Below are 27,615 nucleotides of genomic sequence, written 5' to 3'. Positions count from 1 at the left end.
CCCTTGCTTACATTTTATTTATTTTCTCCTTAACCAATCATCAGATCTCTTTGAAATTTTACCAAAAGTTCAATGAAATAATGAGGATTTCAGAAAAAATACATTAGCACTCAAAAAATTTTATAAATGTCTATAAAAAGACTAATAATGGATATGTAGCCTAATTTTTGTGGTGGGAAAAATAGGTTACCAAAATCTGAATTTTCATCCTGTGGGTATCGTGGAACCAAAAACTTTTGATGTTGAAAATCATTGCAAAGACATGCTCTTTCTCTACAAAAAATAAAATGTTTGGTTTTTTATTCCTTCTAACGAAAATTTTACGTTTTTTGGAAATTGCCTAAAATTTCAGTGTCAATCCGTACTAAATGGTTCAACACTGGTCGCTCGACCATTTTTAAAATCTAATCTATCATTTTTTTTCGTTGTAACCCCTGTACAAGATAGTTCAAAACAGGCATTATTTTTCTAAAACTAGAATTAGTTTGAAAATGGCGGCCATTTTTGTTTCATGACTTGCAACATTTTTGGCCTATGCAGACAGTTGCGATAATTATGATAACTCATCTAAGAAAAATTATAGAAATCTGGGGTAAAAAACATTGTTTTCAGTACATTTCAGGCTACATTTTATGTTCCGTACCTTTTTTCACCACATCTAATGCAAATGGCTGAAATTTAAGGTCAAAACTGACTGATATTCAATTTTGAAGGGAAATCAATGTATAGGATATTTTTTAGTAGGTAAGTAATGAAATACGTACTTTGATTTTTATTCATCTACAAGCAATTAATATTATTTGTCGCTAGTATTGTTTCACGAGAGTTTGCTTACATTTACAGCGCGCTACAACATAAGGAAACATTGATACTTACACAAAACGCATGGCGACATAATTAGAGCCATCTTGTGTAGTAACGTACCTGAACCCAATATGGCCTACATAAGGTTTGCGATTGTTTCTAGTGGTGTACAAAGTCAAAAAGGTAAAACTAATCCCAAGATTCTAAAGAGGGAACATTTCGGGAAGTTTACTGAAAGTTGTAGTCTATTCCAAATAACAACATGGCTGCAGTGAAGATTTTGTTAAAATGTAACGTTTAGGTCATATTGGGTACATATGTACTCAATATGACCTAGTAATATATTTTGTTCTTTCATATAAAAGAATGCAACAGAAATTGTAATGAAAGTACCACAATGTTATTTTTATAGGTAGATAAGTATATTGATACACTTACGTGTTATTTATAATGACATAATGAGATTACACAAAGAAATAACATCGTTTACAAACCAATAAACGAGTCGCCAGAAGAGCATGGATTACTCATCACACTCTACGTAAGAATAAAATTAACAAATGTCACATTTGTACATGTCCTTCAATATATATTCCTATGTAGGCTATATTGAGTATAGCTCAGTCGGTAACGCGTCTGACTACCATGCTCAAGGTCCCGGGTTCGATCCCCGGCCGGTTCAAATCCGGGAACTTTTCTAACTGTGGAAGCGGCCCCGGCGCCTACCCAGCGTCGAATAACATGGGTACCTGGGGGAAACCCTGGGGGGTAAAGGCGGTCAGGGGCGTGATGCTGATCACATCACCCCCACTCACGACCGGATCAAGAAAGTGTGGGGCGTTACCCCCACACCCCCTATACGCCTTCATGGCGTGGTGCTATGCACAGGGGAACACTTTACCTTTTTTTTTGTTATTTTTTCCTTCGTTGTAAACAGGACTTTAAATTTAAGTCTAAACTAAGTACGTTGTGGTAAAGTACATTATGAGCTATCATAATATGTACTAAGGATATAAACACCTATCACCTTGGAAGATGTAATAAGTAATAAATTGACTATGCAATATCACAAGGTCCAGCTATTTCGTTTCTATGTCCTGAAGTTACTGTACTGTAGGTACAGCCAACAGGCTCAGTCTAAATGACCTGCTAACATCATATTTTGAATTAACCTTGTAACTACTTGGAAACAGCAAATAGGCCATATTGGGTTCAGTTACCTTATTTTGTAACTTCGTTGACCAAAGTTCAAGGAATGTACATTTCCTTTCTAGAATTAGATGTGTGTGTGGTTACTGATAGTATGTAAAGTTACCTCGTAAGAAACAATTTGTTTTAGTCGTTATGTATCCGCGATATCCACAACTTGTCAATTCCATCTTCAAGTGTACTTCTCTCGCAAAAAAAAAAAAAACCTCGCTATTTCCGTCAGTTAAGAATACTATTATTTCAACAATATCGATAAAGAAACTTTGATATAAAATCTCTTTTAATGATTTATCGAACTTTGAAACACGTTGTAAGATAGTGAAAGTTATTTTCATAATTACAGAAAGTATTTTACATAATTTAAAATTGTATTTAACATATCTTCTGACAAATTAGTGTTAGAATCTGATTTCATTGCGTATTTTATCTTTATGGCCTCAATGAAACTAATATTTACAAAAATCTATTTTTAGTGGCATTTAGCCTAGAAAATCTATTTTTACGTGATAGGGATAATGCAGAGTGTTTCTGTCAGTTCCTTCCTCTAATTGGCAAACAGACAGTTCAATCGATAATACATATTAAATATACGGTTAACACCAGTCCTTGAAATTATCTTTATATCTTAAATACTTAGTCAGTAGGTATCGAATGTTCTACTGACTCGAACAGACAAATAATATCTACTATTCGACAATAGTTTGTACAATAAAGTTAATCTTTCTTTGTATCTTTTGGTGCATCGTGTTTGTAGCCTTAGTTGCTTCCGACGTTGTCGACTTGCATAGAGACTATCAGATCTAGAGTATTCATATTGCATTCTGTTAGAGTATTAGATGGTCTAATATTTATTTCTATTCAGCCAATTTTATTTTTCCATCTTAGTAGTTTCTGAGTTGGCCTTATGTAATTCGTTGGTTCTTGAATGTTGACTGGAGCCATATAGAGAGTTACCTTTTCTGCGTACGGTGTCTGTGCCGCGTTACTATTTTGCGTGTTGTGTCGTCCATATATGTTTGTTCTTTCATCCATTTCTTCATATCGCCAATCATCCTCATCTTCACGTTTAGCCAAAAGGAGCAGAAAAGCGAAGAAAAGTAAATCAAATCCAATCAGAAACTTCCACTCTTCATTTACACAATAAACTTGCAACAAAATAATTCCTCATTCTTCGTGGATGTCTGTTTAGTATAATATGGAAGAACACTAAAACCTAAACATAAGCGGTTTAGAAAATAAGACATCGTGAATGTACAGTTCCACACACTTCTGGGCTGTAACAATCACATTAACTTACAGGGGAATCGTCACAACCCAGAAGTGTCCGTGACTGTACATTGAAGTCTTCCATTTTCACCCTATCTATCTACACGCAAATTAAGCAGTTCCAGCAATAAATACACCTCCCCTCCAATCCAGTCATCCTCCACCACACAACTTTCAATTATACACAACTCTTGCCTCCAGAGTCTAATTTCATACAACTCCGCACCCAATGTCTTCCGTGTGCCTTTGGAACCAGGAGAGTTTCAGGGCATTAAATATTCTGGTTTTAATTTCCATTTGTGCTGCCTTCCCGACTTCCTCCGCTGCACGAACGCCCTCTAAGCTGCACGATAAACCAACAGAGATACAACTTCCATACAAGATAGGGCGAGATAGCCTCGCGCAGCAGGTCTAATGCGGGAGCTCGTGTTCTGCGATAAGATAAAGAGGCAAGCAATTGCAATATACTACGAGCCTTCTTATGCGGGCGTTGTTTCTTTTAAAAACATGAACTTCACTTTTCGCATATTGCCTCGTTGTTTATGGGAACGTCACAAGTTTCCCCCAGTTTCCAGGGAAGGCACTTTTTTTCGGAAGCTTACCGCAACCAACATGGCTGTCACCGGTGGTTTCTATAAACACTGTAGGGAATTCGTGTACCAATTTCTGAAAAACAAAACTACTTTTTGAAAATACGAGCATGTTGAAATAATTTATTACTGTTTGAATTACATCTGACATTTACCTATGTAATTTGTACTGGAGAAATAAAGTAATTTGTCCCGTTCATCTATATTATTTGATTGATTGATTGATTTGGTGTTATAAGTCCACTTTATGCAAAGTAAGACTAATCGGGACTGGACTTACAGTTTAAAGTTGAATCCAAACCACTATGTGCCTCCACCTGGTATCGAACCCTTGACTCCTTGATTATTTCATCTATATTAAGCAAGCAAATAATGATCAAGGCCGCGCATAGATGCAGAAAAGTGGGGGAAATCGAGTGGGCAGAGCGAAGCAGTACATGCTGCTGGGAAGGCTGGTTACTGCAGTCGCCAAGTTGAGACAGAGTGTGTGTGTGTATATATATATATATATATATATATATAACTTCCCTAAAGTTACTTGACCTCCCTGAAAGTTTTCTGTCCTGCAATCGTTAATTTGGCAACATAGCTCTTGAGAGTAAATAACTTTACTGCAGGTCCCTCTACTAGGCGAGAAATCCTGTGGTGAAATATTTACATTGGTTTTAATAACATTAAGTCAGAAACTATAATTTCTCAACATATTAGAGAACAAGCGACGTTGTAGAGTATTGGTAAAGTACTCGCCTCACAAATAACTTTTTCCTAAGAATTAAGGGTCGGGGTTCAAATCCAAAGCTCCAATATTTTTTTTATTTTTTTTATTTTTTATTTTTTTTTTGTAAGATTGGCATCCGATACATTGAGCATGGAGTTTAGTGATTAAGTTGAATAATTTTATTTCAGAATGTTCGCAAAAAATAATTCGGTGTTGAAATCGACAAATTTCCAGCAGCTTAATGTATTTCTTTCATCTTTCTGGCACTAACTAACATTCATCAATTTAGATCGAAAAATACCTATATTGTTGTCTTATTCGAACAGATAGTATACCAAATACCTAATTTTACTTAATTCCATTTCTAGCCTGTTATCGCCTTAATCTGGGCTTTTAAAATAAAATTAGTGACAATATTATAGAAGATATAATTTTATGTACCTAACCCTCAAAGTAGGGTTCACACAACGTATCTTAAGTTTGGAGTGGGGAAAATAAATTTATCACAATTAATTATTTAATACATTGCCAAACTTGAAAATGATAGTTGTGCTTTTCCACTGACCATATATTCGTTTAATGACGAACTTGCTAAAATGACCATGTCAGGAAATTTAAATCTACAAGTTATGGTAGCAAATGCATTTAGAATTCACGAAACCACAAGGAAGGAGAAAAATAAGACATAAAATTAAGTAAAATTTAACAAAAAAGGCAAAAACTACTGAAAATGACCTAAAAGCCAAAAGAAGGACGACAATCGCAAAGAATTAATGTTTTCTGGTTGTAGCTGAAGGCAAACTCACTGATATTCGGTTTATCATTGTTGTGTAGGCTCAGAAAAGATGATGATTCTTCATGAATTTCCGAGCCATAGTCAGCACATTCCTTGTCTGACCAAATACTATCTGTTCGAATAAGACAACAATATAGGTATTTTTCGATCTAAATTGATGAATGTTAGTTAGTGCCAGAAAGATGAAAGAAATACGTTAAGCTGCTGGAAATTTGTCGATTTCAACACCGAATTATTTTTTGCGAACATTCTGAAATAAAATTATTCAACTTAATCACTAAACTCCATGCTCAATGTATCGGATGCCACAAACAAACAAAAAAAGAAAAGACGAAAGAAAATATTGGAGAGCTTTGGATTTGAACCCCGACCCTTAATTCTTAGGAAAAAGTTATTTGTGAGGCGAGTACTTTACCAATACTCTACAACGTCGCTTGTAGTAAATGCTTTGAAAACATGTGTTGATTGTTCAAGCTACCACTTTTCTATGTGACGAACACATTTTCGCTGCAAATTGCGAGATTCCTTAATTTTCGCTTATTGCACAGTACTTTGCAAGGTGTTGTTATATTTTATTCGCATAAACTATTCGTAATTATGCCCTTTTGTGTTCAAACTTGACAACGATTTCTTACAGGTGTACCACGAGTGAGTGCAGTGTTTCCAACCTCTCAACAGTTTCTCTGATTCCTATTTTAAGATGCCGAATCGCAAGCATTCCCTTAAATGTTTCCTCATATTTGAGTTTGCGTTTTTTTCTCTACTAATATGTTGAGCATTTATAGTTTGACTTCATGTTATTAAAATGAATGTAAATCTTTCACCACAGGATTTCTCGCCTAGTAGAGTGACCTGCAGTAAAGTTGGCTACTCTCTGCTTGTTCTCAAGAGCTATGTTGCCGAATTAACGATTTCAGGACTTAGAAAACTTTCAGGGAGCTCAAGTAACTTTTGGAGAATTGTACATATAATCCATCCTTTTAGTACCAAAGAAGTGGCTAAAAGTTATGTGTGTGTGTGTATAAGTGTTTATACACCTCGTTTTACATATAAATGACGATGACCTGCTACAACAGACTACTTCCGTGGCGGAGTGTTTAGCACAGTGCGCTACGACGCCAGGGGTCCAGAGTACGAATCCCAATGTGGGTGTTCCTTGTGATTGTACCTTCGTCAGTTTCATCATACCATTACTCATCCTCATCATCGCGATTAGCCAAGGAGGCAGAAAATCACCCTCTAAATAACAAGAATCAAATCAAACCAACTGAAACAGTATGAAAAGAACAAGTATCCTAGATTCTAGTACAGTACTTCCCTTGTTACAAGAATGAGAGAAATTTTGTCTATTATTAAGCTCGAAACAACATTTTAAAATTATTATAACTTTCAGAAACTAACGTTTGACTTTATTAAACCGTTTTTATTCACCCGTTGTTCTTTCAATTATTCACCAATTCTCAAAAGAAATACTTTACAAGTTCTTCGCCCCAGCAAACAGGTTATAATCTGTGTGCGCTGGGAAAAAGAAGTAATGCCCAGAATATAAAGTAGATCCCACACTCCCTATCCATTACGTGCAATCTGCGAGTATGAGACGTTTACTAGAGCCACCCACCGAATAGTTCCAGAGTTTGTATGTATAAACTAATATCTTCTCTCGAAATAAGTTTCCAATTCGACGTAGAGACTAAATCTTGCCAGTTCCATTAAAGATAATGCTAAATGTTAGTATTAAGTAATTATTACAATGCGTTTGAACGATTGAGCTTCCTGCTGGCGGCGAGTTCCAAGAAAGAGGTTGCCAACTTTGGTCTTCTATCATCAGTAATCAATGAGCCATGACTATACCCCAGTTCATGAATACATCGTTACACGGTTTCAATTTTTCTTCTACTTTAAAAGAACTGTGAAGTAGTTTGTGTTACTTTGGAGTGGTATGCTATAGCTAACTCCAAAACGGTATCTTTTCCGTGTGTAGCTTTTGCATGACTTGTTCATAGCGAACCGTTCATAAATGTAATCAAAAGAGCGGCATGTAAACCTTAGTATTCCGCGGCAACATGAGTTCGAACAATCGATTTGGGCCAAAAATAAACTCACGCCATGTTGTGCGTACACGAGAAAAAAAAGATTTGTCCGCATCAGTGTTACCAACCATAAGAAAATGTTCCTACAAGTAGGTATATTTTTTCCATTTTACCAGCGTACCTACCTACCTGTGGGGCTATTGTTGAGGGTATACCCTCTGATTAACCTTATTCATTTCATGAGCGTATATCTTCTACTTTCCTTTAGTTATTTAGTTATGTAATTTGACCATTACGGTCAAATGCGTCTGGTTTCACGAGACAGGGAACATTATGTTGAGAATAGGAGAGGGTATGTGAACACATGACGTGCTTAAGCATTTTATCGCCATCATTTGACTACTATAATAATTTTGTAGAAATGCGTAAAACCGTATACAGTTAATTTTAGCAGGAAAAAAAAATGCTGGATTTTAGTTCCTTTGTGCAGATCTTGAGTTAACGCTGTCGTCCATTAAGCCAGCGATCTTGTTCGATCCCGAAATGAATGTCGATTTTCGATGTTGATGCAGGATCATGGAACCGAAAATTTATGGTGAGCTCGCTCTCCTCGAAAAAAAAAACGCTTCACAGAAATTGGAAGTTTTCCTATGATGGTATGATTTTCAACCGACAGGGACTTAAATTATATAGTGTGTGAGAATGGGGAAAACTAAAAATTGTCCAAATAAACACTTACTACACAAAATATCATTTCAGAATCTGTTTTTTCAAATGCTAATGGAACTATAACTAACAAGGGAGGTTATCTAAGTGTCCCCCTCCGATTTCCATGAAACTTGGCAGGTGTATAGAGGGGCCCAAAGGAAGAAATACGTGTTTTTTTTTTCGGCTAAAAAACTGTTTTAGGGGGCAAAACCTCCCCTCTAATGTCAAGATGAGGACAAATTGAAGTGGGGATCTGACCCCTGTGTCCCCCTCCAATTTCCATGAATCTTGGAAGGTGTATAGAAGGGCCCAAAGGAAGAAATAGGTATTTTTTTTGTTACGGCTAAAAAACCGTTTCAGGGGGCAAAACCTCCCTCCTCTCTAATGTCAAGATGAGGACAAATTGAGGTGGTTATCTGACCCCTGTGTCCCCCTCCGATTTCCATGAAACGTGGCAGATGTATAGAGAGGTCCAAAGGAAGAAATACGTGTTTTTTGTTTCGGCTAAAAAACAGTTTTTAGTTGGCAAAACCCTCCTCAAATATCAAGATGAGGACAGATTGAAGTGGGGATCTGACCCCTGTGTCCCCCTCTTGTATCCTTGGCTATGGATATCACCTATATGATATCTAGGTGATGCTTGATAGGATTATGGTTCCCGTGTGCGGCTATTTTGATGCTCCGTTACCCTGCCTTAATCCGTCTATTGTTATGCCCATGCATATCCGGGAACAACGGTGTCTATGAATTCGGCATCTCTCTACAATTGCACTGCGTTTGGTACCGACAATCATACAGTTCTGTGCTGTGTGTGTTCCAATTATAATTATATGAGCGTGTTGTTCCTATGCGAGATTTACGTGGTTTCGGAGTCAGATCCCCACTTCAATCTGTCCTCATCTTGACATTTGAGGGGGGTTTTGCCCCCTAAAACAGTTTTTTAGCCGAAACAAGAAAACACGTATTTCTTCCTCTGGGCCCCTCTATACACCTGCCAAGTTTCATGGAAATTGGAGTTGGACACATGGGTCAAATCCCCACTTCATTTTGACATTTGAGGGATGGTTTTGCCCCCTAAAACCGTTTTTTAGCCGAAACAAAAAATACGTATTTCTTCCTTTGGGCCCCTCTATGCAACTGCCAAGTTTCATGGAAATCTGAGGGGGAGACAGGGGTCAGATCCCCACTTCAATTTGTCCTCATCTTGACATTAGAGGAGAGGTTTTGCCCCCTAAAACAGTTTTTTAGCCGAAAAAAAAACCCACCTATTTCTTCCTTTGGGCCCTTCTATACACCTACCAAGTTTCATGGAAATCGGAGGGGGACACTTAGATAACCTCCCTTGTAAGAATGTCCTCAGATCAAAGAGAATATTCAAATCGGTTCCTCTGTCGGACCATGGAAAGTCACTGATACTTATATACGGTTCTTATATAAATTGACGAAACAGATTTCCCCTGACCCAGTTCTAGTTAATGTAGAATACTGAAATTTTACGTGTGTAATGATACATATGTGCATAGGTCATGAGGTAATTTGCAATTCTGAACTCCTCTTAGTTTTTGTCTTACAAGTACTAAATTGAGACAAGGTGTAGTGATTGATCCAGTGGAATACCAAGCAGTCATCAAGTTTCATTACTTGAGAGGCCGCACACCAAAGAAAACTTTTGGTGAGATGAAAGTGACCTATGGAGAGGATGCCCCATCGTATGACGTAGTGAAGCACTGGCATCGTCAGTTAAAGTGTGGTCGGACTTCAGTAGAAACAGCCCCCATCCTCGGGCGATCCCAGTCAGCCATTGACGAAGACACCATTGGGCAAGTGAAAGCCGCCATCTTGGAGGATCGCCGCATAAACATTCGCCAACTAGCTGAATATGTCAAGACCAGTGTGGGGTCTGTGGAAAAAATCATCCATGATCATGTGCACATGCAGAAGGTGTCTGCCCGATGGGTTCCTCGGCTGCTCACACCTTTCCAAATGCAGGAACGAGTAACGTGCTCCCACTCTAATTTGACCATGTGCCAGGAAAACCAGGAGGATTTTTCTGACAGACTAATCACCCAGGATTAAACGTGGGTCCATCACTATGACCCAGAGACCAAGGCCCAGTCAAAGCAATGGAAGCATCCTGACTCACCACCACCAAAGAAGGCCCGTGTCCAACCCTCAGCGGGCAAAGTGATGCTCATGGTTTTTTGGGACCACCATGGAGTAGTTATGATGGATTTCCTGGCGAAGGGTACCACAAATACCAGGACATACTACACTTTACTGCTGCAGAAATTGCGGAAGACCATCAAAACCAAGAGGCGTGCATGCTGACCAAACGCGTCCACATCCTGCAAGACAACGCTCCAGTTCACAACTCGCATGTTGCCCAGACAGAAGCACGGTCCTGTGGAAATGAAATCCTTCCTCATCCCCCGTACTCTCCAGACCTCGCACCATCAGACTTTCACCCTTCCCAACCATGAAGTCATTTCTGAAGGAAACGCACTTCCAAGACGATGAGACGTTGATTTCTGAGGTCAAGCCATGGCTTCTGGAGCAACCTGCAGACTTCTACAAACAAGGTCTCCACGGGTACATAAAGCGATGGGAAAGGTGTGTGGCCATTGGTGGTTCCTATGTAGAGAAGGACTAATGTCTGTATCAATTTTCGTTTATCTCCGTCCATGGGAACTGGTTCAGGGGAAATCTTTAATGAACGTCCCTCGTATGTGCCCAATCGACAAGACGTATTATTGCTGATGTTCTTCTATGATGTAAACATTCCATAACAACAATAATTCATAACCGATATACACAGTGTGTCCCATAATTTTTCAGGCTAGGACGAGAAAACAGGAACCGCACATGCAATGGCACTCTTGGGTGTGTATTCAAAATACATTCCCTGTGCTTCAGTACATTGAATGCAACGTTCATGCAGCTTCTCAAAACACTTCCAGAAGTCTTTGACGGGAATAGAGTTGAGATACTCGGTCGAAGATCTTTGAATGTCTGCAACAGCATCAAACTGGGTCCCTTTCTGCCGCAATTTGAGTTTCGGGAAAAGGAAGGTCAGGAGGAGACAGAGAGGGAGAATAGGGGATGATGATCAAGCAGAACAGTCCCCTTGGAGGTCAAAAACTGATGGACAACCACAGACCGGTGACACGGTGCATTGTCAATCAAAAAGGACCATGTGCCCTGTTGTCGGTACTGTGGGCGTACCAGTCGAATTCGTGTCCACAGACGCTTCAAAGATCAAGGTAGAACTTCCCTGTGACAGTCTGTCCATTTGGGGACAAATTCTCTTTGAATGATGGCCATGCAGTCGAAGAACGTGATGGACATCGCATTGACACCTACTGACTGGATTTCTGCAGGCAAACTATCTTGGGTTGTGGGGACCCTTGGCTGTTCCACACCGAACTCTGGCGGTTTGTTAACGGCTCATATTGGAAACACCATGTTTCGTCACCGGTCACGATAGTTTTCAGGAAATTGGAATTCCTGTCCGCAGCGCTAATCAGGTCTCAGCAGTGTTGAACCCTTTGGTTTTTCTGGACATTTCCAACATGGTGACCTAGGGTGGTGTCGCTTGTGTTACTGTAACTTTTAAGAAGATGCGTCCCCAACATTAAAATTTACCAACTGGAGAGAAGAAACATCAAAGTATTTGGAGAAGGGGTATTTTTCGAAATCTTGCAATGTGTAAATGCACTACATCAGTCCAGAAAATTATGGGAGACACTGTGTATATATCTAACCTTCGATCTCTCGGAATACACCAAAGCTGCAAATATGCAATTCGGGGGTTCTACGAAATTCGTGTTTTATAAATATTCTTGATAAGCTCGTCCAGTTGTGTGTTCGAATCAATAATCGAACGAATCGATATAGTCGAACACTCGGAGGCAATATGCAGCTGACAAGATGATGCACATAGTGGTTTGTAGTATTCTAATAATTAAAATCAGATATTCGAAATGCCTTTCGATGATCAGAAGGTCGGGGTGCGATATCTCGAAAATTCACAATCGAACCCATATTCGTCGAGGGCCACAAGCGCGACAAGGATTGTGACAATGTCCTGTACCCATTTAACGTGCACTAAAGGGAAGAGGAAACTGTAAATGGCGTACTTACAACAGGATTGCTCTATGTCCAAATGCAGCTCCATGGCGTTGTTAATGTGTTCGGAAACAGGATCATCTCAAAAGGCATATGGCCGCCATGTTCCTCCAATCTTTCGCCTCCGATTATTATTATTGGGATTTACTGAAAACCCATGTTTAGAAGAACATGGAACTACATAAAGCCTTCAACATACATATCCAGCAACATTTCTTCGTTGGAACTGTCACGTGTCTTCAGAACATGATGAGACGTGTGGGAGCATGTCTACACAAATGGGGGATGGGTGTCATTTCCAGCATATATTGTAGTTGTTTTTCGTGCATTACCTTGCCAGGTGCACAATGACAAAAGTCAAATTTGGTGTAGCTACACAAACCTATCGTACATAATTTACTACAATATATACTAACCTGATTGGTCAGTTTGTTGAAGAATCTGTAAGTGAAATATCAATTGGCCGTTTCTGAATACACATAACCCCAACTTGATAATTAGTATGTTAGTAAAAACGAAATCTCAAATTTAGTTTTAGGTATTCAGACAGGTTTGTAAGCATTTATCTAAAAAAATAGTTTAACTTCCCTCACCCCCGCCTCACACCATCTAGAGGATCGATTTTAACCTCGACGGTATTTTAATTGAAGCATCATAGAGATATTTTGTGCAAAACTTTATGCTGACATAAAGTAACCAGAGTTACTCGAGTAGCCACATTTATAGTTCATGCCAACAGAGGGCACTACTCGCCAACTTCCAGAAACAATCTTGGATACTTATTAATTACCTTAAAATTGCTTTGTGAATTAAAAACAATTCAACAAATGACAATATTCTATTTGCATTAGACTGACATTGTTGTAATACAATGCGCTGCACACCCATGCTTCACTCATTTGTACGATTTCCCATTATTTCAAATTTGGAATCTAAAAAGACAAGGAAGTGTTGATCTTTATTCTTGGATCCATGCTATCTCAACAACATTAAAAGGTCTGGCATGTAATGAAAGCAGTAATCATAACTAATAAATTTAATAAGAATAAGGCTATTATTAATAATTATTATTACATGAATATGATAAAAGATAGCGAAAGAAAAGAAAATTAACCGAACGGATTCATTATTTGTAGCTATTATAATGGAAACTGCTTTTCTACCAAGGAAATTAATGTCGTAGAAAAATGAAATATTTATGGAATAACTAAAATATTGTTAGTAGGAGTCTGTTGAATACTGAAGACCCAGATTATTACATTTGTTATATACAGACATACATTTTAAATAATTTCTCGCAGAAACTCAAATGTCAATGCAAAACTCATTCCCCCTATATAAACCGATTCTCTTTTGCATATTTTGCATATATTTTACATATTTAATTTTAGTAACGACAAATTTTTCGGAGAGGATGAGGGGCGGACTCCCCTGGGGAGGCCTGTAAATACATACTTGAAACCCATACATTTTTAGGTCGCTGCCTCAAAACTCAAAACAATCTAATTATTACACATTCTTCATAATCTACATATTACAGATATCTTACTGCCTGTCTTTTTTTTTAAAAAAAAGGAAAGAAGTAAACGCAGTTTGTAAAGAAACTGCACATTCTGTTTAAATTATCTTGTACTGTACAGATTAGAAGTTTTCATTCAAGTTCAATTGCAATGAAGTTACCAATTTTATAGAATGTCTTGCCGATCTATTCCGTAAGCAAGTCAACGATTGTTATGTAGTGGCGTATATGACACTATATGGATTTAGACGAAGAGTTTTTGTCGCCCGATTAGTCTTTTTTGCCGTCGTTCTAATAAAAAAGTTACAATCAACAAGTGCTGGGATAACCTCATTTTGTGGCAGTTTCAACCGCCTGTTACTCTAAAGATTCTTGAATGGGATTATAGGTGTCGGATTGAGAATATCCTGAAAGAAAACAGCAATTTGTACACGTCACATCCTCCCCCCCCTTCCCAGGACCCTTGTTTATCACACATCAACATTTTGAAGGCAAATTAATATCAGTACAGAATTTGGACCTACAAATTACTTATTTTGTTTTTACTATTTTAGTGAATATGAATTCACTCTCCAAAGACATGGAAATATATTATTCTAGGTGGCAAAGGTACTTGAAAGTTTTTTTGGGGGAGCTACATACGTCAGTCACTCCTTGATACAGTATTGAAGTGATGTATGGATAACTAACTCATGGTGTCATTCTTTGTTTAAATTAAGAGTAGAAGTCTTATAATACTTAATATTTTCTTCTTGCTGATGGTTGATCTGTATCTTTATCGTTCCTACATTAAGTGAAAGTCCGTTTCAAGAGGAACGGACTTGCAAGAAATCGCAATATGCAAAGATAAGTATTTCGCACAGAGCAAACGTTTTTGTGAAATCCAATATGGCGAACTCTTTTTCAAAATGTCGGCAGACCGACAGCAGAATATTTTGGGATTTTCTTCGAGATGAACGAAACCCACCTAAACGAATCCAAACCAGTCTCGCTTGTTATCTGGAATTTCCATGTCAAATCATAATTGGACCGAAATAATGAGGAGACAACCCATTAGTTCAGTGTAATTATGATTTTACAAGATAATTAAGAGAGACCGGTTGGGACTTGCTAACTTAGGTCTCGAGCTGCTGCTGCTAAAAATAAAAAAAATAAAAAAAACAAAAAAAAACCTTGTTCCAGGATCGTCGCCAGTTATGAAGGAATGGTAGAGAGAAAATAAAAGAAGCAGAAAAGGGATTACAAATCAAAGGGAGTGGAGGGCGATGAAGTAGGCAATTTTTCCATATTTCCATAACCCCCTTCCCATGATCCTCAATGTCCACTGGTGTACACAGGGTTTTTTTTTCGGGAGGGGCTGGAAATGTAAAGCGTATAGTACAGTCACGGACACTTCTGTGTTGTAATGATCCCAATGAGGTTGACTGTGACTGCACACAAAGGGCTGCATTGTGTGCCTTTTACCTACCCACGCCCGCTTGCCCGTGAGGACAGGTATACCTGCTCGCCTGCCCACGGCAACGAGTCGACTTGCGTCTTTACCCGGGTTCTTGGTCTTCAAGGCGCTCTGCGCTTACAAGGTAACTGGGCATTTAACAAGACCCGGGCGCCTGCAAAACCTGCTGGAAGGAAACAGCCCTCCGGCAGCGTGTCGCTCCAGGTGTTTCATCACCACGTGGACGGCTGCAGCCAGTGTTGCCTACTTACGTAGCTCCTAAATCCTACGAAGTCCTAGGAGGAGCTCTCTGTTTTAAGGAGAATTTACAGTATATACTTAGTGATTTCAGTTCATTGTAAGCAGTTTTTATCTTATTGCCAGGAAATGCACGCAATATTACAGCTTCATTTATTTAAATGAATGATCGAGCAAACAAAAATCTTTTCACTGAAAACTAATTGTTTTTTATTGCATGGTGCCTTAACCAGGCACGCAGTGGCGCAACCAGAGGGGGGGCAGGGGGCATTGCTCACAACCTTGGACGGAAATTAAGTCTAGCGGAGGGGTCAGGGTGGGGGTCAAACATTAAAGCACAAGAAAAAACAGGCTAGCAGAATTAAAGAGTAGCAGGGCTAAAGGGTACTCAAGATGGAATTACATTTCATATTTTTCTTGCATTTTCCTTCCAGACGGCCAAGGGCACCTGCAGAGGGGGAATGGAGAGGTAATTGCAACCCCTTGATTTCAAATTTTATGAAAGTAGAAATATATTATAAAATATTATACAGTCTCATCAAGTTCAATGCCGTAGCAAAGGGGTAGCGGGAGACGGTCCTGAGCGCCGAACGATCTAAGTGAGAAAAGTTTTAAAACAGAATGCTATGGCGGCCCGTGATATTATTTGCTATTAATGTTGGTTTGTTACGAGTTGGATGAATTGATTATGTAATACGTCGCTCCATGTGAAAAGAAAATATTGTAGATGGAAATTTTACATGCCATATGTATGTACATTCGGAATGCATTTATCATGCACTTTCTTTCTTTCAAAAACAGTTTGTGTGCTTGTTTTCCATTATTAACTAACAATCCTCTGTTTCAACACAAATGCGTGAGAACCGACTTCTACCCCCTTTTTGCATGATTTATGAAGATAATAATGCCTTTCATGCTACTTTATTACTATTATTGTGATTGTTGTTGTTGGCACGTTTATCCAAGTACTTTCCCCCGCCCCCCACCCCAAACGAGGGTAACGGCAATGCCCCTGGCTGGCTACGACCCTGGTGTTCGCAGTAGAAGAGTGTGTTGTTCGACTCGCGACCTCAGCGTCGAACGTGACATGTTTCAGTCCTGCCCTATATCACTATATACACGTATATTGGTTGTTTACGACATATACTTATGGATCCTGTGCCACGGAAAACCTATTTCAATGTGTGTGTGTTGGGGGGGGGGTAGCAACAATCGTCGTAAATCTCATTTCATTGGTGATGTGGCTTACGAAGCTTTGAGTTCCCTTTTTTAAGTAGTGAAAATCTATTGCAGTTGGCAACACTGCAGAACGGTGTGGGTCCGGTGCAGTTTCTACTCGAAGTAACTACGTCACGCAGAGGGAGGGGCCTGCAGTTGATGGAAAGAACTAACTGAGACCTACTAGGTATCGTAAGACTGCGGGTACCCGGCGGGTCTACAATGCCTGCCAGGAACGATCTGGGCAGGTGGCCAGACAAGCTGCTCAAGCGAGGGTGTTGCGCAGGTTGCATGGTATTTTAGGAGCGATGTCTCGCGAACGGGTCTGCTCCAGGTCTTGTGCAGGCCTCTGACTGCACACATCTGCTTTCTACAGGGGAACGTATACACAGTAAGTTATGTCGAATTTTTAGGACTTTCCACTCTCAAAAATAGCAATCGGGGGTAATTTTACGTGGAGTTTTGCATTTACCACTGTTTTTTTTTTTTGTTTCAGAGTTCTTCATTGCTTTCATTTGAAAACGTTGATTTTCTCAATTTCGGAGGGGGCTGCAGCCCCATTATCCCCATCGGCTTACGCTAGTAGGGTTACCAGATGACAAATTTTTAAAAAGAGGACATTTTTAGATTTCACAAAAGATTTTACACAAATGTTATACCACTCGACAACACTCTTAATGGAATAGCAAGATAATATAATTCGTAGCTACAACTAAACTCTTACATTACCGATTACGAGAATATTAATGCAGTGTTTCGGGTTAACGTCTACTGTATAATTTGTAATTGAATTTACATTTTCATCACTTTTTATATTTTTAAAAAAAGAACACAAAACTAGGCTCTGAATTTTTGTGTTGCGTATCATTATTCTCACAATTTTAATTCTTGAACTTAACTTGAACACGAAATCCATATTAAGAATTATTTACAAATATAAAATTTTATCACTAATCTTGAAGTTGAAGCAGTTGTCTATACTCCAAAAAAGAGGACATTTCCCTATTTTCCTAAAAACCCTCCCGGACCATTTTTAGGACCCGAAGAAAAGTGCTTGTACGGGTAAAAGTGGGCGTCTGGTAACCCTACACGCTAGTGTCCATGTGGAAACCAACGATGCCGATGTAATCACTCTATGGATTTGCAATCACCAGTTGAAGAAACCAGGAGCAGCAACTTTGAACACAACAAACGTGGCGCCTCCATCGACGAGTTTGGGAAGGAGCAACCCCATTCAATTAATCATGGCTGCTCTTAACGTTACCGAATCCTCCCCCCTTTTCTGTGGTATTATTAGAGGGAGGAGCAACATCACGCACTCCCTTCGAACCAAACCACGTGAGTCGCCTAAGGAAGGTGTTGCTCAAAAATTTACTGTAATTTAACCGTGGATAAGATTACCCTACCTCGGTTCAGGTTAGAGTGATACTGTTTATCGCAAGGGACGATAACTAACCTGTTCTTTGTGTTTTTTTATGTCATTGCAGCATTGTTGTGGAGGAATTGTAATCAGGGTACTTCTTGTCATAAAATGTTGCTTTTCATGATAAGGGACTGCTTCAGATGTTGCAATTATACGGCGGTACTTGCTCCAACCCTAACCTTCATATCATAATTGTAGGACATAAAGTCATGTGATGATGTAATAATAATGAGAAGTGTATAATGTAACCTGCTCTAACAAAAAAGGGAAGCAATTTAGCAGTAGGCCTACACAAAATGTATCCTTCAACTTTTAATATCCTTTAGCATGCATTTTAAAAAGGTTTCTTCCAAGTTCTGATAGTGCCACTCGAACTTTATTATATTATTTATTCCACGCAGAATTTCCTTAGTTCTAGCGAAACACATACAGGTGGATCTGCTTGTGTCGATACGTCTGCTAAGATTTGCTTTCTTCCTCTAGTTTGTTCTTTCAATCATTTTCTTCTCATTTTTCTCTTTCTCAACTTTTCTCTTTTATCTCTTTTTATCTTTTCCTTTGTTTCTGTTTATTTTCTTTCTCTCTCTTGTTTATTTCTTTTTCTTTCTCTTTTTGTTTTCTTGCTATTCATATTCTGTTCTTTTTATTTTTATCTTTGCTTTCTCTATTTCTTTCCCTTTTTGTTTATCTATCTTTCCCTTTTCTTTTCTTTCCTTTTGTTTAACTTTTTCTTTCCCTTTTTGTTTTCCTTCCATTTTTATTTTTCTTTCCTTTTCTGTTTCTCTTTTTGTTTCCTTTTTGTTTCTCTTACCCTTTTTGTTTCTCATTTTCTTTCCCTTCTGCTTTCTCTTTCCCTTCTGCTTTCTCTTTTTCTTTCCCTTCTTCTTTCTCTTATTCTTAACCTTCTTCTTTCTCTTTTTCTTTCCCTTCTTCTTTCTCTTTCTCTCCCTTCTTTCTCTTTTTCTTTCTCTATCCCTTCTTCTTTCTCTTTCACTTCTTTTTCTTTATCTTTCCCTTTTTCTCCCTTTTTCTCATTTTCTTTCCCTTTTTGTTTATTTTTTTCTTTGCCTCTTTGTTTCTCTATTTCTTTGCATTTTTGTTTCTCTTCCCCTTTTCCTTTTTGTTTCTTAATGAACGGTCTCTCAACATGGAGATACGTGCTTTGTTTTGTTAATTATCACTTAAGGTTAGGTTAATAATACAATATAATGAGAATAACGTAACAGATCCTTAATTAGCGCCTCATGCGACTAAGGCTATTGTCTGCTGAATTTTTAGCTCATGCAACCGACACACCTGACTATTTTTCTCATGTGATTACGAATTGTTTGGTGTTTACGATAGCTAACATCAAACACCGTCAAAATTTCACTCATTCGCAATATTTCTGTTCCAACCGGTTTAGGCGAAATGGGAGTGGCGAAACAGGATATCCTGTTTCGCCTAAAATGGCGGACAGTTTTCAGATCGATTGATGGGTGCTGATAAACCATTAGGCGAAATAGAATTCAATCAAAATAAGGCTACCACCTTCACTAAATTTGGGTGATTTTGACGGGTTTTTTTAGACTCTTAAACAAATGTACTCGATTACTAAAATAATTTGGTTCTGGTGAACGAATAATTTATTTCACATGTTTAAACAAATATTTGGTTACAAAAAACTATTTTATCGTCATTCCAAACATTTTTTTCTCTTTCATTTATTTTGTTCCGATGCAATGCCAGATCAGTCTTCATGTGAACATTTCAGATCAAAAGATCACATTTACGTGGCGTGGTCAACACATTGGTGACTTGCCCCCATTTGTATCCCTGCCTCTCCCAAACGATGCACTGTATTACAAATTCTTCACTAGAAACTTGTAGCTCGACTAATGATCTAAAATTAGCGAGAAGTTCGTTTCGTATAAAGTAGGCAAACATCAGCAGGATTTGAAGCTGACGCATTATATGAAAACTCTGTTTATCGCCCACCATATTGAATTGCCCCAAATTGTTTTTTTTTTAAAAATAAGAACATACAACTAAGATCTCATGATAAACAATTACGTTGCTCCACATCTACTTAGATTTTTTAATAAAATCTGCTACCAACGTGACGTCATATCCCATCAAGGAGTACCCTAATCGACCAACCTGTATGTATCTACCTTGATTACACGGAGATCTGGCAACATGGCCCTCGGTTGCCATGACAAACGGTGCTGCCATCTGTTATCGAAAATTTACCACAAAATTGCCTTTAGTCCTTTAGTACGGGCTTAAGTATAATACCATTCTAGACCTTCGAGGTATCTTGCAGCAGATTGAATTTCAGGTACATGGCTCGATATTTACAGCAGTTATAGTGCTCAGCAAATTAGTGAATTGTCCTTTTATCACTGCGCCCCCCCTCCCTTTAACCACGCACAATTTTCAAAGGTGATCATCTAATTACAGAGAAGTGATGACGTAACAACCATGTTGAGTCCTGCATCATAATCTAAAAAACTGTAGCTTACACAGTGATTAGAAAGGGTTAAAAATGGCCAACTGATAAAACACACACAGATGTTAGTTTTATACACCAAAAACGCTACCTTCCGATATTTACCTTATTTAAAATACAAAATATCCGTCTGTATTTCTATTGTTATTCTGTAATCTGGACGATTTTAACATCTAAGTATGGTGCGGCTGGATCTGTTTTAATAACACAGCAAAATCTATTTCAGTTTTCATGATGCAATCAAGAGGTACAGAAATTTGTACTTGGGTTCGTACGATAATGAATAACTTTTCCTTGTTGTTAACATAAAACTTTAACTATTTGTAACGTTAGGTCACCATAGTTTAAATGATTTTGCATTTGAATTCGCCATATGCATTTTTGTCAAATAGATTATAAAAGTTGCTAATGTCGCGAAAGAAAAGGTGTTATAAAAATATAAAACTTTCATAATATTAAACATTTTTTTGTATATTGTACAGAATATACTGTTCATATATTTATATATTTTATTTCATTTTTACTTACAGGGGTTTTTACAGCGCCATCATAGAGGCACCAAAATATTAACGGTAAGTTTGAAACATATTTTTCTAAATATAATATACGTGGGTCGTTCAAGTCAATCGGGAACTTTTTTTTTTAAGAAATAGAAGAACAAATTTCAAAGTGTGGTAACTGGATTTATTTTTCCACATAACCTCCTGCTACAGTTATACACTTATCCCGGCGTTTAACTAACGCCTGGAATGATTCGGCATAGAGAGATTTATCATTACGGCGGAACCATTGTAGGACAGCATTCTTCACTTCATCATCAGTGTTGAAATGTTTCCCTGCAAGGAATTCCTTCAGGGGTCCAAACAGGTGAAAATCACTTGGCTCTAAGTCAGGACTATAGGGGGTGGTGGGGGTGGTAATATCCACCAGCCGATTTCCTGGAATGTTTGGAATGTGCGTTGAGCGGTATGCGGTCGTGCATTGTCTTGCAAAAAAGAGAACACCCTTTGTGATGAAACCCGGACGTTTCTTCCGTAAACTCTTATGCACATCACGCAGAACACGGCAGTAATACTCACTGTTGATAGTGACACCATGGGGTAAAAGATCAACGTGAATAATCCCCTGTTTATCCAAAAAGACACATTCCACGCGCTATATGTTCCCAGGAATGACTGCCGTGGGCTGTGATCCACCACGACCGGGATCGTCAGTAATAGAGATACGGCCATCTTTGAAGCGCTTACACCATTCAAATGTCTTACTGCGACAGAGTGTCTCATGACCGTACTGAGCCTGAAGTCTTCTGTAAATTTCAGCAGGTTTTCTGTCCTCGTTCACTAAAAACTTCATCACAACACGCTGTTCCATGTAGACGTTCATACTGTTGTCCGCCATCTTGAATAACGGTCTATGCAGAAGCGTGGGATATGAGCGCCGCCTACCAGTAACAGCACACAGTTGCCAGTTCCTACTGCATACAAAACCTCCAGCCTAGGCGTCTATTTAAACCTGGAAGAAAAAAAAGTCCCCGATTGACTTGAACGTCCTTCGTATAAAAATGGATGTACGTGTGTGTGTGTATGTTTGTTCCAGCATAACTCTCGAACGCCTGGAGCGATTTCAACCAAACTTGGAACACGTATCACTTGCAATCTCGAAAGATATACTGTGCGGGGTAAGACACCCTGGCACCACTAGGAGTGGGGGTGGGAAGGGGTGACATGTAAAACGACCGACATTAGTGTGGAATCCATAGTTTTCGGGTTCGCTAAGATGAATAGTGACATTCCCAATGCCATTAAACTCCAATACACCCCTGGCACCCCTACGGGGTGAGGGTGGGAAGGTGCAAAAATAATCGAAAAGATCGATATTAGTGTGGAATCCATAGTTTTGGGGGTCGCTAAGATGAATAGTGACACTCCCAATGCCGTTGAACTTCAAGACACCCCTGGCACCCCTAGAGGTGGGGGTGGGAAGGAGGTGACATGTAAAAATAATCGAAAACGACCGATATTAGTGTTGAGTCCATAGTTTTTGGTGTCGATAAGATGAATAGGGACACTTCCAATGCCGTTCAACTCCAAGACACCTCAGGCACCCCTAGGAGTGGGGGTGACATGTAAAACAACCGATATTAGTGTGGAATCCATAGTTTTCGGGGTCGCTAAGATGAAAAGTGACATTCCGAATGCCGTTCAATTTATTTATTCTTGCTCCTGGAGGTGGAAGTAAAAATGTTCATAAATTGTTGTTAAATTTATATTATAGTGAATTTGTAAGGGATATTTCTTCATAATTTGTATACTGTACTTATACTTTTAAATACTTGTAAATAAAATTAGTTACATTTTACGCTATAGTTAGAATTCATTAAACACCCGGGCAACGCTTTATAATCAGCTAGTTAATTATAAGAAGCAGTGTTATGTCCACGGTGGGGGTATAGTTGGCCGCGCTGCCCTGATAAAAAACGCCAGTTTCGGGAAAAGTTCACAAAAAAAATCCGTACTTTTTAAACGAAATTCAAGGCCGGCCCATTAACTGGTAAGAAGGATTGCAATATTGAAGTAAACAGTGTGGTATACATGGAAAATTTCAAGTGGGAGAGTGAGATTTGAGTAACAACTCTGCAGCTATCGCGATACTTCTCTTATATACACACAGAACCTAAAACGTGTCAATTGACATGACTCCAATAACACATTCCATATGATGCACTAAATATTACAATATTACACATTGATGCATTAAAAGTGAAATTTTGTTATCTTTGAAATGATATTGTCTGATATTCCCAATTGATGCATTTTAGTGCATCACACGGAACATCAGCTGATAAAAGTGCCCTTTTATGAATTTCTGTGTATATTTTGAAACACTAAAAATTGCATCATTTGCAGTTTATGCACGTCAATGTGTAATTGGAGTCAACATATGTCAATGAAACGTTTTGGGTTCTGTGTATAAGTTATAGCCATGTGTTTTCCCAAAGTGCCCAAAGAGCTGAGGATTTCGAAACAAGAGGGTAAAACTCCCCGTCATCCTCCTTCAAATAACACCCTTGAAGTAAATAACGACTCGATACTAAGTATTAAGTATAAAAAAGTCTAGAAGCGGCAAGTGAATATGTTATCGTGTAAATTTATTTTTGTGACCTTTTTCTTCGGTTCAGTAACTTCGAATTTTAGGATTTTTTCCCATGTAAAGATTGAGTGTTTTTAAGATATATCATATATATATGGCCCACGGGATATAGTACAATATAAAACTGTATATGTGTAGCATATATTTATATCAACAGCAGACATACATATCAGTTGTACACATATTGCCATTACTTATAATCACACTTTGAAACTTACATGACAAACACTATTTTTGGAAAATAACATCAGCCAAATGGCCTCCATCTACATCGATGCATTGCTGAAGACGTTCGTGAAAGCTTCTCATGACGTTCTGAATCATTTCCGGAGGGATTACCGCAATCTCTTCCTGGATTGTGGCTTTCAACTCATCAATATTACGGAGACGGCGTGAAAACGCTTTGTTCTTTAGGTAGCCCCAAAAAAAAAAAAAAACCATGGGCGGAGAGATCGGGTGATCTCGCAGGCCATTCAATATCACCAAATCGTGAGATTAATCGATGTGGAAAGTGGCGCTTCAGTTCAATTTATTGACATCTTTTTATTTATTTATTTATTTATTTATGAACTCAACAGGTACATACCTAATTACAGAGCCCATATGAAGGATACATAGTCATTACAATTACATATATTTCTGTAATATAGAGATAGAAATTATATATAAATATATATACATATATACATACATACATATATATGTATATATATATATAGACATACATATATACACATACACACATACACATACATATATATATATATAAAATATTAAAAATATTTTTATATATATATACACTTTATCACACAATTTAAATACAAACTTATGTGTTTAAGCTTAGGCCATTGTGTTAATAGTGGCTTTACTGAAGTCCCTTAGGTTCATAGAAAAGATGTCAATGGTGTTATTCTTGATTAGCAAGTTATTGTAACTGGTGCACATTCTCCACAATGGAGATTTCTTTTTAATTTCGGATCTAGCCTTTTTTATAAGGAAAACTTCATTCTTTAGTCTAGTTTTCGACGACGGAATTCGAAAATTAATCTGGCAGAGTAGATGTTCAGCATCTATTTCGTGATTTAACAATTTCCACAAGAATACTATTTCATGTAACCTTCTTCTGTGACACAGCTTTGTAAACCGACATTCATATATTAGGTTGTCGTAGTGTTATAATGTGGGGTAAACTTTCTGAAATTTGTATTTTAAAAATCTAAGAAATCTCGATTGGACTCTTTCAATTGCTACACTGTACTTTGCTGTGTCTGTATTCCATATAACAGATGCATATTCGAGTTTGGGTCTTACATATGAATAATACAAAACTTTTAGTGTCTCTATACTCTTGAAATCCCTCCCCATTCTAAGAATAAACCCAAGGTTCTTGAACGCTTCACTAATTATTTGTTCTACGTGTTTATTAAAAGTAAGATTTGAATAAAAAATAACCCCTAAATCCTTGACTGTAAAATTTCTTCCTAGAGTATTGTTGCATATTTGATACTGAAATTCAACTGGGTTTTTCTTTCGAGTATATCTTACATAATGACATTTACTGATATTTAGTGTTAAATCATTGATTTTTGTCCACGTTTCTAACTTTGTAACATCATTTTGAAGTTGCACACTGTCATCTTGTTTGCTTATTTTCCTGTAAAATTTCAGGTCATCTGCAAACAGCAATTTGATGAGTTTTCAAATGAATCCGGCAAATCGTTAATAAGTAATGTGAAAAGAAGTGGCCCAAGGTTAGACTCCTGAGGTACTCCTGAGGTGACTCTTATCTCGTCGGATGTGTGGCCTTTATACGTTACGTACTGCTTACGGTTCTGCAAATAGGAAGCGAACAGTTGACGCAGTGGTTCAGAAATATTGAAGCATGCTAATTTACTTAATAGAATATCGTGGTTAACCAAGTCGAACGCTTTGCAAAAGTCGGTATATATTACGTCAACCTGACCTCCTTCGTCCAATGTTGAACTAATAAAATTGGTAATATCGGAGAGATTGGTCAACACCGATCTACGTGGTACAAAGCCATGCTGAAACGATGATATTACAGGTTTTACGTGGGTAAATATGTAACGGTGCATGATTTTTTCGAATATTTTTGCTGGGGCTGATAATATACTTATTGGTCGGTAGTTTTGTACGTCATTAGTGTTATTACTTTTGGGAAGTGGACAAATTGCCGTGGCTTTCCATTTTTCAGGAAATTTGTGTTTTGCAAGAATTAAAATTGAAAATGAGATATAACGGGTATTTCAATATGTTACTGCAACCTTTGACTACATAGGGAGGTATCTTGTCTGGTCCGGCTGATTTCTTAGGTTTTAAGTTTTTAATTGCTTTTTCTACGTCCTCAATTCGTATCTCTGTAATATTAAGATTATCCAAAGTTTCATATTGTTTATGGTTAGGCAATACTTTCATGTCATATCTAGGGGGATCTTTTTTATACACCGACTGAAAATGCTGTGCAAAAGCTTCGACTACTGATAGTCGGTCTGACAACACTTTGTCTTGGAACAATACAGGATCTTTGTTACTTTTCCTGTGTTTATTTGTAACAAACGACCAAAACTGGGTGCTATCTTTTGCAATATTTATTTCCGAATTGGCAACATAACTGTTGTATGCATCAATAATTTCCTTACTAACTATTGTTCGAAATTCGCTAAATTTATTGTAGTGGTATCGAAAGTCTCCCGCCTGTTTTTTCCACTTCTTGTGGTGATAATGTTTCCTATTTATATTTTTAATAATGCTGCTCGTAAACCAACACGGGTACTGTCTTTTGCGGCTTTTCTTTAAGGGGATACATTCATCGAATATTTTATATATAATTTCATAAAACACGTCTGTAGCTTGATCAACGTCATTTTTTGTTTTCAATACATCCCAGTTCGTGTTAAGCAGCTTGTGATAGATTGATGGAAAGTCGGCTTTACTAAAGTTGTACTGTAGCTTATGACAAGTTTTGTCGCGGCTTTCTTTGACATAATTAATATCTACTAGCAACGAGGGATGGTGTGTGTCTTCAGGAACTACCGGCTGTGTGTTTCGTGTTACTGTTATTCCCTGCCCATTTATCAAAAACAAATCGAGTGTTTTCCCATTGCTATTTTTAATGTCGTTCAAGCTTTTTAGTTGATATACATTAATAAAGTTGTTTAAATCGAAATACGTTGTTGCTGATGAACTAGTTAGATTGTAATTGCTACCAGTTATATCTGTCAGATTAAGTCCCCACCTATCAGGTGTTTAGCGTCACCAGGTTGACAGTGCTTTTCTATGAACCTAAATAATAAAGTGTATGTGTCTTTGTTACTACCAGGTGCTATGTACACAACGCAAATATATACAGTTCCTAGTCCATTTAACCATAGTTTAATCAAAATGCAGTCTATATTCGGATGTAAACACGGCGAATCTATTAATGCACTCTTAACGTTTGATTTCACTGCAATGATTACACCACCACCCATTGTTTTACCAGACACTTTTTTGCTTCGGTCCCTCCTATATACAACATATCTTTCATCGAAAAGTTCACTATTCTCGTGGGAATCTGCTAACCAACTTTCAGTTATCATTATTGCACTAAAGTTATTACAAAGGACATTCGTGTAAAATTCCATTGGCCGTATGGGGCGTAGCACCATCTTGCTGAAACAATGTCGTGTCTCGAAGACCTTGTCCCTGCAGTTGTGGAATGAAGAAATTGTTAATCATGTCCACATATCGAACAGCATTAACACTCACTGTACGCCCGTTTTCTTAAAAAAAAAAAAAATAGGGTCCAATGATTCCACTGGACAGTCCAATAGCACACCAGACGTTGACCTTTGGGCTGCCTAGGACCGTCCATG

General features: G+C 38.0%; 1 protein-coding gene across 7 annotated transcripts in view; it reads left to right on the top strand.

Moving 5' to 3' along the window:
• The window catches only part of LOC145993902 (transcription factor GATA-4-like), a 268,504-nt gene that overhangs the window by 56,169 nt on the left and 184,720 nt on the right, over window positions 1-27,615 (top strand). For all 7 annotated transcript variants that reach the window (XM_083129810.1, XM_083129807.1, XM_083129809.1 and 4 more), the window contains exon 2: window positions 21,121-21,162. The gene's annotated coding sequence lies outside the window, so the exon portion shown is untranslated. The remainder of the gene's footprint in view (window positions 1-21,120; window positions 21,163-27,615) is intronic.

The sequence above is a fragment of the Lepisma saccharinum genome, chromosome 10, assembly GCF_977018435.1.
Source record: "Lepisma saccharinum chromosome 10, izLepSacc3.1, whole genome shotgun sequence".
Classification (NCBI taxonomy): Eukaryota; Metazoa; Arthropoda; class Insecta; order Zygentoma; family Lepismatidae; genus Lepisma; species Lepisma saccharinum.
This window is presented reverse-complemented; position numbering and strand designations above follow the sequence as displayed.